The sequence below is a fragment of the Pungitius pungitius genome, chromosome 5, assembly GCF_949316345.1.
Source record: "Pungitius pungitius chromosome 5, fPunPun2.1, whole genome shotgun sequence".
Taxonomy (NCBI): domain Eukaryota; kingdom Metazoa; phylum Chordata; class Actinopteri; order Perciformes; family Gasterosteidae; genus Pungitius; species Pungitius pungitius.
The window spans coordinates 8,092,627-8,104,982 of record NC_084904.1 but is presented as its reverse complement, the minus strand read 5'-3'; the positions used below and the strand labels follow the sequence as shown (position 1 = coordinate 8,104,982).

Sequence of the window (12,356 nt, the reverse complement as noted above, 5' to 3'; positions counted from 1 at the left end):
TTTTAAGGTAGATTACTTTGTTACATTATGGCCTGTTTTCAAGGTTTACCTTCCAACGTCATTTTTTGGACTTACAAAACCTAAACACTTCTGGCAGCAATACGTTTCCAAAGTTGAAAAATTAAGTCAAAAGTGGTTTGTATTTTATGGTATGTCGAGAGCATTTAAATGCATTAATTTCTTTGTGATTACAACTTCTGTAACTTAACATAAAATCCATCTCTGATCTTCGTTTCCAAATACCTTTCAACAAACATATCCAACGAAGAAGCAAGACCATTTGTCAGAAGTGGGATTTGAACCCACGCCTCCAGGGGAGACTGCGACCTTAACGCAGCGCCTTAGACCACTCGGCCATCCTGACTTAAAATCGATGTAAGGCATTGAAATTATAATAAATACCAGGATGTCCTTTATTGACTATGTTGGTGAATTCCGCATCTTTTGTACAACACAGCATGAAATATCAGATGTGATATAGTGCCGTGCTGGAGCGTCATTTCTTGAGGCACTGTGTGTAGCATTGACATAAGTGCATTTTTAAGGTAGATTACTTTGTTACATTATGGCCTGTTTTCAAGGTTTACCTTCCAACCTCATGTTTTGGACTTACAAAACCTAAACACTTCTGGCAGCAATACGTTTCCAAAGTTGAAAAATTAAGTCAAAAGTGGTTTGTATTTTATGGTATGTCGAGAGCATTTAAATGCATTAATTTCTTTGTGATTACAACTTCTGTAACTTAACATAAAATCCATCTCTGATCTTCGTTTCCAAATACCTTTCAACAAACATATCCAACGAAGAAGCGAGACCATTTGTCAGAAGTGGGATTTGAACCCACGCCTCCAGGGGAGACTGCGACCTTAACGCAGCGCCTTAGACCACTCGGCCATCCTGACTTGAAAATGATGTAAGGCATAGAAATTATAATAAATACCAGGATGTCCTTTATTGACTATGTTGTTGAATTCCGCATCTTTTGTACAACATAGCATGAAATATCAGATGTGATATAGTGCCGTGCTGGAGCGTCATTTCTTGAGGCACTGTGTGTAGCATTGACATAAGTGCATTTTTAAGGTAGATTACTTTGTTACATTATGGCCTGTTTTCAAGGTTTACCTTCCAACCTCATGTTTTGGACTTACAAAACCTAAACACTTCTGGCAGCAATACGTTTCCAAAGTTGAAAAATTAAGTCAAAAGTGGTTTGTATTTTATGGTATGTCGAGAGCATTTAAATGCATTAATTTCTTTGTGATTACAACATCTGTAACTTAACATAAAATCCATCTCTGATCTTCGTTTCCAAATACCTTTCAACAAACATATCCAACGAAGAAGCGAGACCATTTGTCAGAAGTGGGATTTGAACCCACGCCTCCAGGGGAGACTGCGACCTTAACGCAGCGCCTTAGACCACTTGGCCATCCTGACTTAAAAATGATGTAAGGCATTGAAATTATAATAAATACCAGGATGTCCTTTATTGACTATGTTGTTGAATTCCGCATCTTTTGTACAACACAGCATGAAATATCAGATGTGATATAGTGCCGTGCTGGAGCGTCATTTCTTGAGGCACTGTGTGTAGCATTGACATAAGTGCATTTTTAAGGTAGATTACTTTGTTACATTATGGCCTGTTTTCAAGGTTTACCTTCCAACGTCATTTTTTGGACTTACAAAACCTAAACACTTCTGGCAGCAATACGTTTCCAAAGTTGAAAAATTAAGTCAAAAGTGGTTTGTATTTTATGGTATGTCGAGAGCATTTAAATGCATTAATTTCTTTGTGATTACAACTTCTGTAACTTAACATAAAATCCATCTCTGATCTTCGTTTCCAAATACCTTTCAACAAACATATCCAACGAAGAAGCGAGACCATTTGTCAGAAGTGGGATTTGAACCCACGCCTCCAGGGGAGACTGCGACCTTAACGCAGCGCCTTAGACCACTCGGCCATCCTGACTTAAAATCGATGTAAGGCATTGAAATTATAATAAATACCAGGATGTCCTTTATTGACTATGTTGGTGAATTCCGCATCTTTTGTACAACACAGCATGAAATATCAGATGTGATATAGTGCCGTGCTGGAGCGTCATTTCTTGAGGAACTGTGTGTAGCATTGACATAAGTGCATTTTTAAGGTAGATTACTTTGTTACATTATGGCCTGTTTTCAAGGTTTACCTTCCAACCTCATGTTTTGGACTTACAAAACCTAAACACTTCTGGCAGCAATACGTTTCCAAAGTTGAAAAATTAAGTCAAAAGTGGTTTGTATTTTATGGTATGTCGAGAGCATTTAAATGCATTAATTTCTTTGTGATTACAACATCTGTAACTTAACATAAAATCCATCTCTGATCTTCGTTTCCAAATACCTTTCAACAAACATATCCAACGAAGAAGCGAGACCATTTGTCAGAAGTCGGATTTGAACCCACGCCTCCAGGGGAGACTGCGACCTTAACGCAGCGCCTTAGACCACTCGGCCATCCTGACTTGAAAATCATGTACGGCATTGAAATTATAATAAATACCAGGATGTCCTTTATTGACTATGTTGTTGAATTCCTTATCTTTTGTACAACACAGCATGAAATATCAGATGTGATATAGTGCCGTGCTGGAGCGTCATTTCTTGAGGCACTGTGTGTAGCATTGACATAAGTGCATTTTTAAGGTAGATTACTTTGTTACATTATGGCCTGTTTTCAAGGTTTACCTTCCAACCTCATGTTTTGGACTTACAAAACCTAAACACTTCTGGCAGCAATACGTTTCCAAAGTTGAAAAATTAGGTCAAAAGTGGTTTGTATTTTATGGTATGTCGAGAGCATTTAAATGCATTAATTTCTTTGTGATTACAACATCTGTAACTTAACATAAAATCCATCTCTGATCTTCGTTTCCAAATACCTTTCAACAAACAACATATCCAACGAAGAAGCGAGACCATTTGTCAGAAGTGGGATTTGAACCCACGCCTCCAGGGGAGACTGCGACCTTAACGCAGCGCCTTAGACCACTCGGCCATCCTGACTTAAAAATGATGTAAGGCATTGAAATTATAATAAATACCAGGATGTCCTTTATTGACTATGTTGTTGAATTCCGCATCTTTTGTACAACACAGCATGAAATATCAGATGTGATATAGTGCCGTGCTGGAGCGTCATTTCTTGAGGCACTGTGTGTAGCATTGACATAAGTGCATTTTTAAGGTAGATTACTTTGTTACATTATGGCCTGTTTTCAAGGTTTACCTTCCAACGTCATTTTTTGGACTTACAAAACCTAAACACTTCTGGCAGCAATACGTTTCCAAAGTTGAAAAATTAAGTCAAAAGTGGTTTGTATTTTATGGTATGTCGAGAGCATTTAAATGCATTAATTTCTTTGTGATTACAACATCTGTAACTTAACATAAAATCCATCTCTGATCTTCGTTTCCAAATACCTTTCAACAAACATATCCAACGAAGAAGCGAGACCATTTGTCAGAAGTGGGATTTGAACCCACGCCTCCAGGGGAGACTGCGACCTTAACGCAGCGCCTTAGACCACTCGGCCATCCTGACTTAAAATCGATGTAAGGCATTGAAATTATAATAAATACCAGGATGTCCTTTATTGACTATGTTGGTGAATTCCGCATCTTTTGTACAACACAGCATGAAATATCAGATGTGATATAGTGCCGTGCTGGAGCGTCATTTCTTGAGGCACTGTGTGTAGCATTGACGTAAGTGCATTTTTAAGGTAGATTACTTTGTTACATTATGGCCTTTTTTCCAGGTTTACCTTCCAACGTCATTTTTTGGACTTACAAAACCTAAACACTTCTGGCAGCAATACGTTTCCAAAGTTGAAAAATTAAGTCAAAAGTGGTTTGTATTTTATGGTATGTCGAGAGCATTTAAATGCATTAATTTCTTTGTGATTACAACATCTGTAACTTAACATAAAATCCATCTCTGATCTTCGTTTCCAAATACCTTTCAACAAACATATCCAATGAAGAAGCGAGACCATTTGTCAGAAGTGGGATTTGAACCCACGCCTCCAGGGGAGACTGCGACCTTAACGCAGCGCCTTAGACCACTCGGCCATCCTGACTTGAAAATGATGTAAGGCATTGAAATTATAATAAATACCAGGATGTCCTTTATTGACTATGTTGGTGAATTCCGCATCTTTTGTACAACACAGCATGAAATATCAGATGTGATATAGTGCCGTGCTGGAGCGTCATTTCTTGAGGCACTGTGTGTAGCATTGACATAAGTGCATTTTTAAGGTAGATTACTTTGTTACATTATGGCCTGTTTTCAAGGTTTACCTTCCAACCTCATGTTTTGGACTTACAAAACCTAAACACTTCTGGCAGCAATACGTTTCCAAAGTTGAAAAATTAAGTCAAAAGTGGTTTGTATTTTATGGTATGTCGAGAGCATTTAAATGCATTAATTTCTTTGTGATTACAACTTCTGTAACTTAACATAAAATCCATCTCTGATCTTCGTTTCCAAATACCTTTCAACAAACATATCCAACGAAGAAGCGAGACCATTTGTCAGAAGTGGGATTTGAACCCACGCCTCCAGGGGAGACTGCGACCTTAACGCAGCGCCTTAGACCACTCGGCCATCCTGACTTAAAATCGATGTAAGGCATTGAAATTATAATAAATACCAGGATGTCCTTTATTGACTATGTTGGTGAATTCCGCATATTTTGTACAACACAGCATGAAATATCAGATGTGATATAGTGCCGTGCTGGAGCGTCATTTCTTGAGGCACTGTGTGTAGCATTGACATAAGTGCATTTTTAAGGTAGATTACTTTGTTACATTATGGCCTGTTTTCAAGGTTTACCTTCCAACCTCATGTTTTGGACTTACAAAACCTAAACACTTCTGGCAGCAATACGTTTCCAAAGTTGAAAAATTAAGTCAAAAGTGGTTTGTATTTTATGGTATGTCGAGAGCATTTAAATGCATTAATTTCTTTGTGATTACAACATCTGTAACTTAACATAAAATCCATCTCTGATCTTCATTTCCAAATACCTTTCAACAAACAACATATCCAACGAAGAAGCGAGACCATTTGTCAGAAGTGGGATTTGAACCCACGCCTCCAGGGAAGACTGCGACCTTAACGCAGCGCCTTAGACCACTCGGCCATCCTGACTTGAAAATGATGTAAGGCATTGGAATTATAATAAATACCAGGATGTCCTTTATTGACTATGTTGTTGAATTCCTTATCTTTTGTACAACACAGCATGAAATATCAGATGTGATATAGTGCCGTGCTGGAGCGTCATTTCTTGAGGCACTGTGTGTAGCATTGACATAAGTGCATTTTTAAGGTAGATTACTTTGTTACATTATGGCCTTTTTTCAAGGTTTACCTTCCAACGTCATTTTTTGGACTTACAAAACCTAAACACTTCTGGCAGCAATACGTTTCCAAAGTTGAAAAATTAAGTCAAAAGTGGTTTGTATTTTATGGTATGTCGAGAGCATTTAAATGCATTAATTTCTTTGTGATTACAACTTCTGTAACTTAACATAAAATCCATCTCTGATCTTCGTTTCCAAATACCTTTCAACAAACATATCCAACGAAGAAGCGAGACCATTTGTCAGAAGTGGGATTTGAACCCACGCCTCCAGGGGAGACTGCGACCTTAACGCAGCGCCTTAGACCACTCGGCCATCCTGACTTGAAAATGATGTAAGGCATAGAAATTATAATAAATACCAGGATGTCCTTTATTGACTATGTTGTTGAATTCCGCATCTTTTGTACAACACAGCATGAAATATCAGATGTGATATAGTGCCGTGCTGGAGCGTCATTTCTTGAGGCACTGTGTGTAGCATTGACATAAGTGCATTTTTAAGGTAGATTACTTTGTAACATTATGGCCTGTTTTCAAGGTTTACCTTCCAACCTCATGTTTTGGACTTACAAAACCTAAACACTTCTGGCAGCAATACGTTTCCAAAGTTGAAAAATTAAGTCAAAAGTGGTTTGTATTTTATGGTATGTCGAGAGCATTTAAATGCATTAATTTCTTTGTGATTACAACATCTGTAACTTAACATAAAATCCATCTCTGATCTTCGTTTCCAAATACCTTTCAACAAACATATCCAACGAAGAAGCGAGACCATTTGTCAGAAGTGGGATTTGAACCCACGCCTCCAGGGGAGACTGCGACCTTAACGCAGCGCCTTAGACCACTCGGCCATCCTGACTTGAAAATGATGTAAGGCATAGAAATTATAATAAATACCAGGATGTCCTTTATTGACTATGTTGTTGAATTCCGCATCTTTTGTACAACACAGCATGAAATATCAGATGTGATATAGTGCCGTGCTGGAGCGTCATTTCTTGAGGCACTGTGTGTAGCATTGACATAAGTGCATTTTTAAGGTAGATTACTTTGTTACATTATGGCCTTTTTTCCAGGTTTACCTTCCAACGTCATTTTTTGGACTTACAAAACCTAAACACTTCTGGCAGCAATACGTTTCCAAAGTTGAAAAATTAAGTCAAAAGTGGTTTGTATTTTATGGTATGTCGAGAGCATTTAAATGCATTAATTTCTTTGTGATTACAACATCTGTAACTTAACATAAAATCCATCTCTGATCTTCGTTTCCAAATACCTTTCAACAAACATATCCAATGAAGAAGCGAGACCATTTGTCAGAAGTGGGATTTGAACCCACGCCTCCAGGGGAGACTGCGACCTTAACGCAGCGCCTTAGACCACTCGGCCATCCTGACTTGAAAATGATGTAAGGCATTGAAATTATAATAAATACCAGGATGTCCTTTATTGACTATGTTGGTGAATTCCGCATCTTTTGTACAACACAGCATGAAATATCAGATGTGATATAGTGCCGTGCTGGAGCGTCATTTCTTGAGGCACTGTGTGTAGCATTGACATAAGTGCATTTTTAAGGTAGATTACTTTGTTACATTATGGCCTGTTTTCAAGGTTTACCTTCCAACCTCATGTTTTGGACTTACAAAACCTAAACACTTCTGGCAGCAATACGTTTCCAAAGTTGAAAAATTAAGTCAAAAGTGGTTTGTATTTTATGGTATGTCGAGAGCATTTAAATGCATTAATTTCTTTGTGATTACAACTTCTGTAACTTAACATAAAATCCATCTCTGATCTTCGTTTCCAAATACCTTTCAACAAACATATCCAACGAAGAAGCGAGACCATTTGTCAGAAGTGGGATTTGAACCCACGCCTCCAGGGGAGACTGCGACCTTAACGCAGCGCCTTAGACCACTCGGCCATCCTGACTTAAAATCGATGTAAGGCATTGAAATTATAATAAATACCAGGATGTCCTTTATTGACTATGTTGGTGAATTCCGCATATTTTGTACAACACAGCATGAAATATCAGATGTGATATAGTGCCGTGCTGGAGCGTCATTTCTTGAGGCACTGTGTGTAGCATTGACATAAGTGCATTTTTAAGGTAGATTACTTTGTTACATTATGGCCTGTTTTCAAGGTTTACCTTCCAACCTCATGTTTTGGACTTACAAAACCTAAACACTTCTGGCAGCAATACGTTTCCAAAGTTGAAAAATTAAGTCAAAAGTGGTTTGTATTTTATGGTATGTCGAGAGCATTTAAATGCATTAATTTCTTTGTGATTACAACATCTGTAACTTAACATAAAATCCATCTCTGATCTTCATTTCCAAATACCTTTCAACAAACAACATATCCAACGAAGAAGCGAGACCATTTGTCAGAAGTGGGATTTGAACCCACGCCTCCAGGGAAGACTGCGACCTTAACGCAGCGCCTTAGACCACTCGGCCATCCTGACTTGAAAATGATGTAAGGCATTGAAATTATAATAAATACCAGGATGTCCTTTATTGACTATGTTGTTGAATTCCTTATCTTTTGTACAACACAGCATGAAATATCAGATGTGATATAGTGCCGTGCTGGAGCGTCATTTCTTGAGGCACTGTGTGTAGCATTGACATAAGTGCATTTTTAAGGTAGATTACTTTGTTACATTATGGCCTTTTTTCAAGGTTTACCTTCCAACGTCATTTTTTGGACTTACAAAACCTAAACACTTCTGGCAGCAATACGTTTCCAAAGTTGAAAAATTAAGTCAAAAGTGGTTTGTATTTTATGGTATGTCGAGAGCATTTAAATGCATTAATTTCTTTGTGATTACAACTTCTGTAACTTAACATAAAATCCATCTCTGATCTTCGTTTCCAAATACCTTTCAAAAAACATATCCAACGAAGAAGCGAGACCATTTGTCAGAAGTGGGATTTGAACCCACGCCTCCAGGGGAGACTGCGACCTTAACGCAGCGCCTTAGACCACTCGGCCATCCTGACTTGAAAATGATGTAAGGCATAGAAATTATAATAAATACCAGGATGTCCTTTATTGACTATGTTGTTGAATTCCGCATCTTTTGTACAACACAGCATGAAATATCAGATGTGATATAGTGCCGTGCTGGAGCGTCATTTCTTGAGGCACTGTGTGTAGCATTGACATAAGTGCATTTTTAAGGTAGATTACTTTGTAACATTATGGCCTGTTTTCAAGGTTTACCTTCCAACCTCATGTTTTGGACTTACAAAACCTAAACACTTCTGGCAGCAATACGTTTCCAAAGTTGAAAAATTAAGTCAAAAGTGGTTTGTATTTTATGGTATGTCGAGAGCATTTAAATGCATTAATTTCTTTGTGATTACAACATCTGTAACTTAACATAAAATCCATCTCTGATCTTCGTTTCCAAATACCTTTCAACAAACAACATATCCAACGAAGAAGCGAGACCATTTGTCAGAAGTGGGATTTGAACCCACGCCTCCAGGGGAGACTGCGACCTTAACGCAGCGCCTTAGACCACTCGGCCATCCTGACTTGAAAATGATGTAAGGCATAGAAATTATAATAAATACCAGGATGTCCTTTATTGACTATGTTGTTGAATTCCGCATCTTTTGTACAACACAGCATGAAATATCAGATGTGATATAGTGCCGTGCTGGAGCGTCATTTCTTGAGGCACTGTGTGTAGCATTGACATAAGTGCATTTTTAAGGTAGATTACTTTGTTACATTATGGCCTTTTTTCCAGGTTTACCTTCCAACGTCATTTTTTGGACTTACAAAACCTAAACACTTCTGGCAGCAATACGTTTCCAAAGTTGAAAAATTAAGTCAAAAGTGGTTTGTATTTTATGGTATGTCGAGAGCATTTAAATGCATTAATTTCTTTGTGATTACAACATCTGTAACTTAACATAAAATCCATCTCTGATCTTCGTTTCCAAATACCTTTCAACAAACATATCCAATGAAGAAGCGAGACCATTTGTCAGAAGTGGGATTTGAACCCACGCCTCCAGGGGAGACTGCGACCTTAACGCAGCGCCTTAGACCACTCGGCCATCCTGACTTGAAAATGATGTAAGGCATTGAAATTATAATAAATACCAGGATGTCCTTTATTGACTATGTTGGTGAATTCCGCATCTTTTGTACAACACAGCATGAAATATCAGATGTGATATAGTGCCGTGCTGGAGCGTCATTTCTTGAGGCACTGTGTGTAGCATTGACATAAGTGCATTTTTAAGGTAGATTACTTTGTTACATTATGGCCTGTTTTCAAGGTTTACCTTCCAACCTCATGTTTTGGACTTACAAAACCTAAACACTTCTGGCAGCAATACGTTTCCAAAGTTGAAAAATTAAGTCAAAAGTGGTTTGTATTTTATGGTATGTCGAGAGCATTTAAATGCATTAATTTCTTTGTGATTACAACTTCTGTAACTTAACATAAAATCCATCTCTGATCTTCGTTTCCAAATACCTTTCAACAAACATATCCAACGAAGAAGCGAGACCATTTGTCAGAAGTGGGATTTGAACCCACGCCTCCAGGGGAGACTGCGACCTTAACGCAGCGCCTTAGACCACTCGGCCATCCTGACTTGAAAATGATGTAAGGCATAGAAATTATAATAAATACCAGGATGTCCTTTATTGACTATGTTGTTGAATTCCGCATCTTTTGTACAACACAGCATGAAATATCAGATGTGATATAGTGCCGTGCTGGAGCGTCATTTCTTGAGGCACTGTGTGTAGCATTGACATAAGTGCATTTTTAAGGTAGATTACTTTGTAACATTATGGCCTGTTTTCAAGGTTTACCTTCCAACCTCATGTTTTGGACTTACAAAACCTAAACACTTCTGGCAGCAATACGTTTCCAAAGTTGAAAAATTAAGTCAAAAGTGGTTTGTATTTTATGGTATGTCGAGAGCATTTAAATGCATTAATTTCTTTGTGATTACAACATCTGTAACTTAACATAAAATCCATCTCTGATCTTCGTTTCCAAATACCTTTCAACAAACAACATATCCAACGAAGAAGCGAGACCATTTGTCAGAAGTGGGATTTGAACCCACGCCTCCAGGGGAGACTGCGACCTTAACGCAGCGCCTTAGACCACTCGGCCATCCTGACTTGAAAATGATGTAAGGCATAGAAATTATAATAAATACCAGGATGTCCTTTATTGACTATGTTGTTGAATTCCGCATCTTTTGTACAACACAGCATGAAATATCAGATGTGATATAGTGCCGTGCTGGAGCGTCATTTCTTGAGGCACTGTGTGTAGCATTGACATAAGTGCATTTTTAAGGTAGATTACTTTGTTACATTATGGCCTGTTTTCAAGGTTTACCTTCCAACCTCATGTTTTGGACTTACAAAACCTAAACACTTCTGGCAGCAATACGTTTCCAAAGTTGAAAAATTAAGTCAAAAGTGGTTTGTATTTTATGGTATGTCGAGAGCATTTAAATGCATTAATTTCTTTGTGATTACGACATCTGTAACTTAACATAAAATACATCTCTGATCTTCGTTTCCAAATACCTTTCAACAAACATATCCAATGAAGAAGCGAGACCATTTGTCAGAAGTGGGATTTGAACCCACGCCTCCAGGGGAGACTGCGACCTTAACACAGCGCCTTAGACCACTCGGCCATCCTCACTTGAAAATGATGTAAGGCATTGAAATTATAATAAATACCAGGATGTCCTTTATTGACTGTTGGTGAATTCCTTATCTTTTCTACAACACAGCATGAAATATCAGATGTGATATAGTGCCGTGCTGGAGCGTCATTTCTTGAGGCACTGTGTGTAGCATTGACATAAGTGCATTTTTAAGGTAGATTACTTTGTTACATTATGGCCTTTTTTCAAGGTTTACCTTCCAACGTCATTTTTTGGACTTACAAAACCTAAACACTTCTGGCAGCAATACGTTTCCAAAGTTGAAAAATTAAGTCAAAAGTGGTTTGTATTTTATGGTATGTCGAGAGCATTTAAATGCATTAATTTCTTTGTGATTACAACTTCTGTAACTTAACATAAAATCCATCTCTGATCTTCGTTTCCAAATACCTTTCAACAAACATATCCAACGAAGAAGCGAGACCATTTGTCAGAAGTGGGATTTGAACACACGCCTCCAGGGGAGACTGCGACCTTAACGCAGCGCCTTAGACCACTCGGCCATCCTGACTTGAAAATGATGTAAGGCATAGAAATTATAATAAATACCAGGATGTCCTTTATTGACTATGTTGTTGAATTCCGCATCTTTTGTACAACACAGCATGAAATATCAGATGTGATATAGTGCCGTGCTGGAGCGTCATTTCTTGAGGCACTGTGTGTAGCATTGACATAAGTGCATTTTTAAGGTAGATTACTTTGTAACATTATGGCCTGTTTTCAAGGTTTACCTTCCAACCTCATGTTTTGGACTTACAAAACCTAAACACTTCTGGCAGCAATACGTTTCCAAAGTTGAAAAATTAAGTCAAAAGTGGTTTGTATTTTATGGTATGTCGAGAGCATTTAAATGCATTAATTTCTTTGTGATTACAACATCTGTAACTTAACATAAAATCCATCTCTGATCTTCGTTTCCAAATACCTTTCAACAAACAACATATCCAACGAAGAAGCGAGACCATTTGTCAGAAGTGGGATTTGAACCCACGCCTCCAGGGGAGACTGCGACCTTAACGCAGCGCCTTAGACCACTCGGCCATCCTGACTTGAAAATGATGTAAGGCATAGAAATTATAATAAATACCAGGATGTCCTTTATTGACTATGTTGTTGAATTCCGCATCTTTTGTACAACACAGCATGAAATATCAGATGTGATATAGTGCCGTGCTGGAGCGTCATTTCT

The 12,356-nt window shown here is 38.1% G+C and overlaps 22 non-coding genes across 22 annotated transcripts; all 22 read right to left on the bottom strand.

The window, feature by feature from the left end:
- Nucleotides 1–281: 281 nt before the first annotated feature.
- On the bottom strand, nt 282–364 carry trnal-aag (transfer RNA leucine (anticodon AAG)). The gene has a single exon. It is a non-coding gene; the product is annotated as a tRNA-Leu (tRNA).
- Nucleotides 365–819: 455 nt separating this feature from the next.
- On the bottom strand, nt 820–902 carry trnal-aag (transfer RNA leucine (anticodon AAG)). Its single transcript has one exon. It is a non-coding gene; the product is annotated as a tRNA-Leu (tRNA).
- Nucleotides 903–1,357: 455 nt separating this feature from the next.
- Nucleotides 1,358–1,440, bottom strand: trnal-aag (transfer RNA leucine (anticodon AAG)). Its single transcript has one exon. It is a non-coding gene; the product is annotated as a tRNA-Leu (tRNA).
- A 455-nt stretch (nt 1,441–1,895) lies between these two features.
- On the bottom strand, nt 1,896–1,978 carry trnal-aag (transfer RNA leucine (anticodon AAG)). Its single transcript has one exon. It is a non-coding gene; the product is annotated as a tRNA-Leu (tRNA).
- Nucleotides 1,979–2,974: 996 nt separating this feature from the next.
- Nucleotides 2,975–3,057, bottom strand: trnal-aag (transfer RNA leucine (anticodon AAG)). Its single transcript has one exon. It is a non-coding gene; the product is annotated as a tRNA-Leu (tRNA).
- Nucleotides 3,058–3,512: 455 nt separating this feature from the next.
- On the bottom strand, nt 3,513–3,595 carry trnal-aag (transfer RNA leucine (anticodon AAG)). Its single transcript has one exon. It is a non-coding gene; the product is annotated as a tRNA-Leu (tRNA).
- A 455-nt stretch (nt 3,596–4,050) lies between these two features.
- On the bottom strand, nt 4,051–4,133 carry trnal-aag (transfer RNA leucine (anticodon AAG)). The gene has a single exon. It is a non-coding gene; the product is annotated as a tRNA-Leu (tRNA).
- Nucleotides 4,134–4,588: 455 nt separating this feature from the next.
- trnal-aag (transfer RNA leucine (anticodon AAG)) lies at nt 4,589–4,671 on the bottom strand. The gene has a single exon. It is a non-coding gene; the product is annotated as a tRNA-Leu (tRNA).
- Nucleotides 4,672–5,129: 458 nt separating this feature from the next.
- Nucleotides 5,130–5,212, bottom strand: trnal-aag (transfer RNA leucine (anticodon AAG)). Its single transcript has one exon. It is a non-coding gene; the product is annotated as a tRNA-Leu (tRNA).
- A 455-nt stretch (nt 5,213–5,667) lies between these two features.
- On the bottom strand, nt 5,668–5,750 carry trnal-aag (transfer RNA leucine (anticodon AAG)). The gene has a single exon. It is a non-coding gene; the product is annotated as a tRNA-Leu (tRNA).
- A 455-nt stretch (nt 5,751–6,205) lies between these two features.
- On the bottom strand, nt 6,206–6,288 carry trnal-aag (transfer RNA leucine (anticodon AAG)). Its single transcript has one exon. It is a non-coding gene; the product is annotated as a tRNA-Leu (tRNA).
- Nucleotides 6,289–6,743: 455 nt separating this feature from the next.
- Nucleotides 6,744–6,826, bottom strand: trnal-aag (transfer RNA leucine (anticodon AAG)). Its single transcript has one exon. It is a non-coding gene; the product is annotated as a tRNA-Leu (tRNA).
- Nucleotides 6,827–7,281: 455 nt separating this feature from the next.
- On the bottom strand, nt 7,282–7,364 carry trnal-aag (transfer RNA leucine (anticodon AAG)). The gene has a single exon. It is a non-coding gene; the product is annotated as a tRNA-Leu (tRNA).
- A 458-nt stretch (nt 7,365–7,822) lies between these two features.
- On the bottom strand, nt 7,823–7,905 carry trnal-aag (transfer RNA leucine (anticodon AAG)). Its single transcript has one exon. It is a non-coding gene; the product is annotated as a tRNA-Leu (tRNA).
- Nucleotides 7,906–8,360: 455 nt separating this feature from the next.
- Nucleotides 8,361–8,443, bottom strand: trnal-aag (transfer RNA leucine (anticodon AAG)). The gene has a single exon. It is a non-coding gene; the product is annotated as a tRNA-Leu (tRNA).
- Nucleotides 8,444–8,901: 458 nt separating this feature from the next.
- Nucleotides 8,902–8,984, bottom strand: trnal-aag (transfer RNA leucine (anticodon AAG)). The gene has a single exon. It is a non-coding gene; the product is annotated as a tRNA-Leu (tRNA).
- A 455-nt stretch (nt 8,985–9,439) lies between these two features.
- On the bottom strand, nt 9,440–9,522 carry trnal-aag (transfer RNA leucine (anticodon AAG)). Its single transcript has one exon. It is a non-coding gene; the product is annotated as a tRNA-Leu (tRNA).
- A 455-nt stretch (nt 9,523–9,977) lies between these two features.
- trnal-aag (transfer RNA leucine (anticodon AAG)) lies at nt 9,978–10,060 on the bottom strand. Its single transcript has one exon. It is a non-coding gene; the product is annotated as a tRNA-Leu (tRNA).
- Nucleotides 10,061–10,518: 458 nt separating this feature from the next.
- On the bottom strand, nt 10,519–10,601 carry trnal-aag (transfer RNA leucine (anticodon AAG)). The gene has a single exon. It is a non-coding gene; the product is annotated as a tRNA-Leu (tRNA).
- A 455-nt stretch (nt 10,602–11,056) lies between these two features.
- On the bottom strand, nt 11,057–11,139 carry trnal-aag (transfer RNA leucine (anticodon AAG)). The gene has a single exon. It is a non-coding gene; the product is annotated as a tRNA-Leu (tRNA).
- A 453-nt stretch (nt 11,140–11,592) lies between these two features.
- On the bottom strand, nt 11,593–11,675 carry trnal-aag (transfer RNA leucine (anticodon AAG)). The gene has a single exon. It is a non-coding gene; the product is annotated as a tRNA-Leu (tRNA).
- A 458-nt stretch (nt 11,676–12,133) lies between these two features.
- trnal-aag (transfer RNA leucine (anticodon AAG)) lies at nt 12,134–12,216 on the bottom strand. The gene has a single exon. It is a non-coding gene; the product is annotated as a tRNA-Leu (tRNA).
- Between the last annotated feature and the right edge of the window lie 140 nt (nt 12,217–12,356).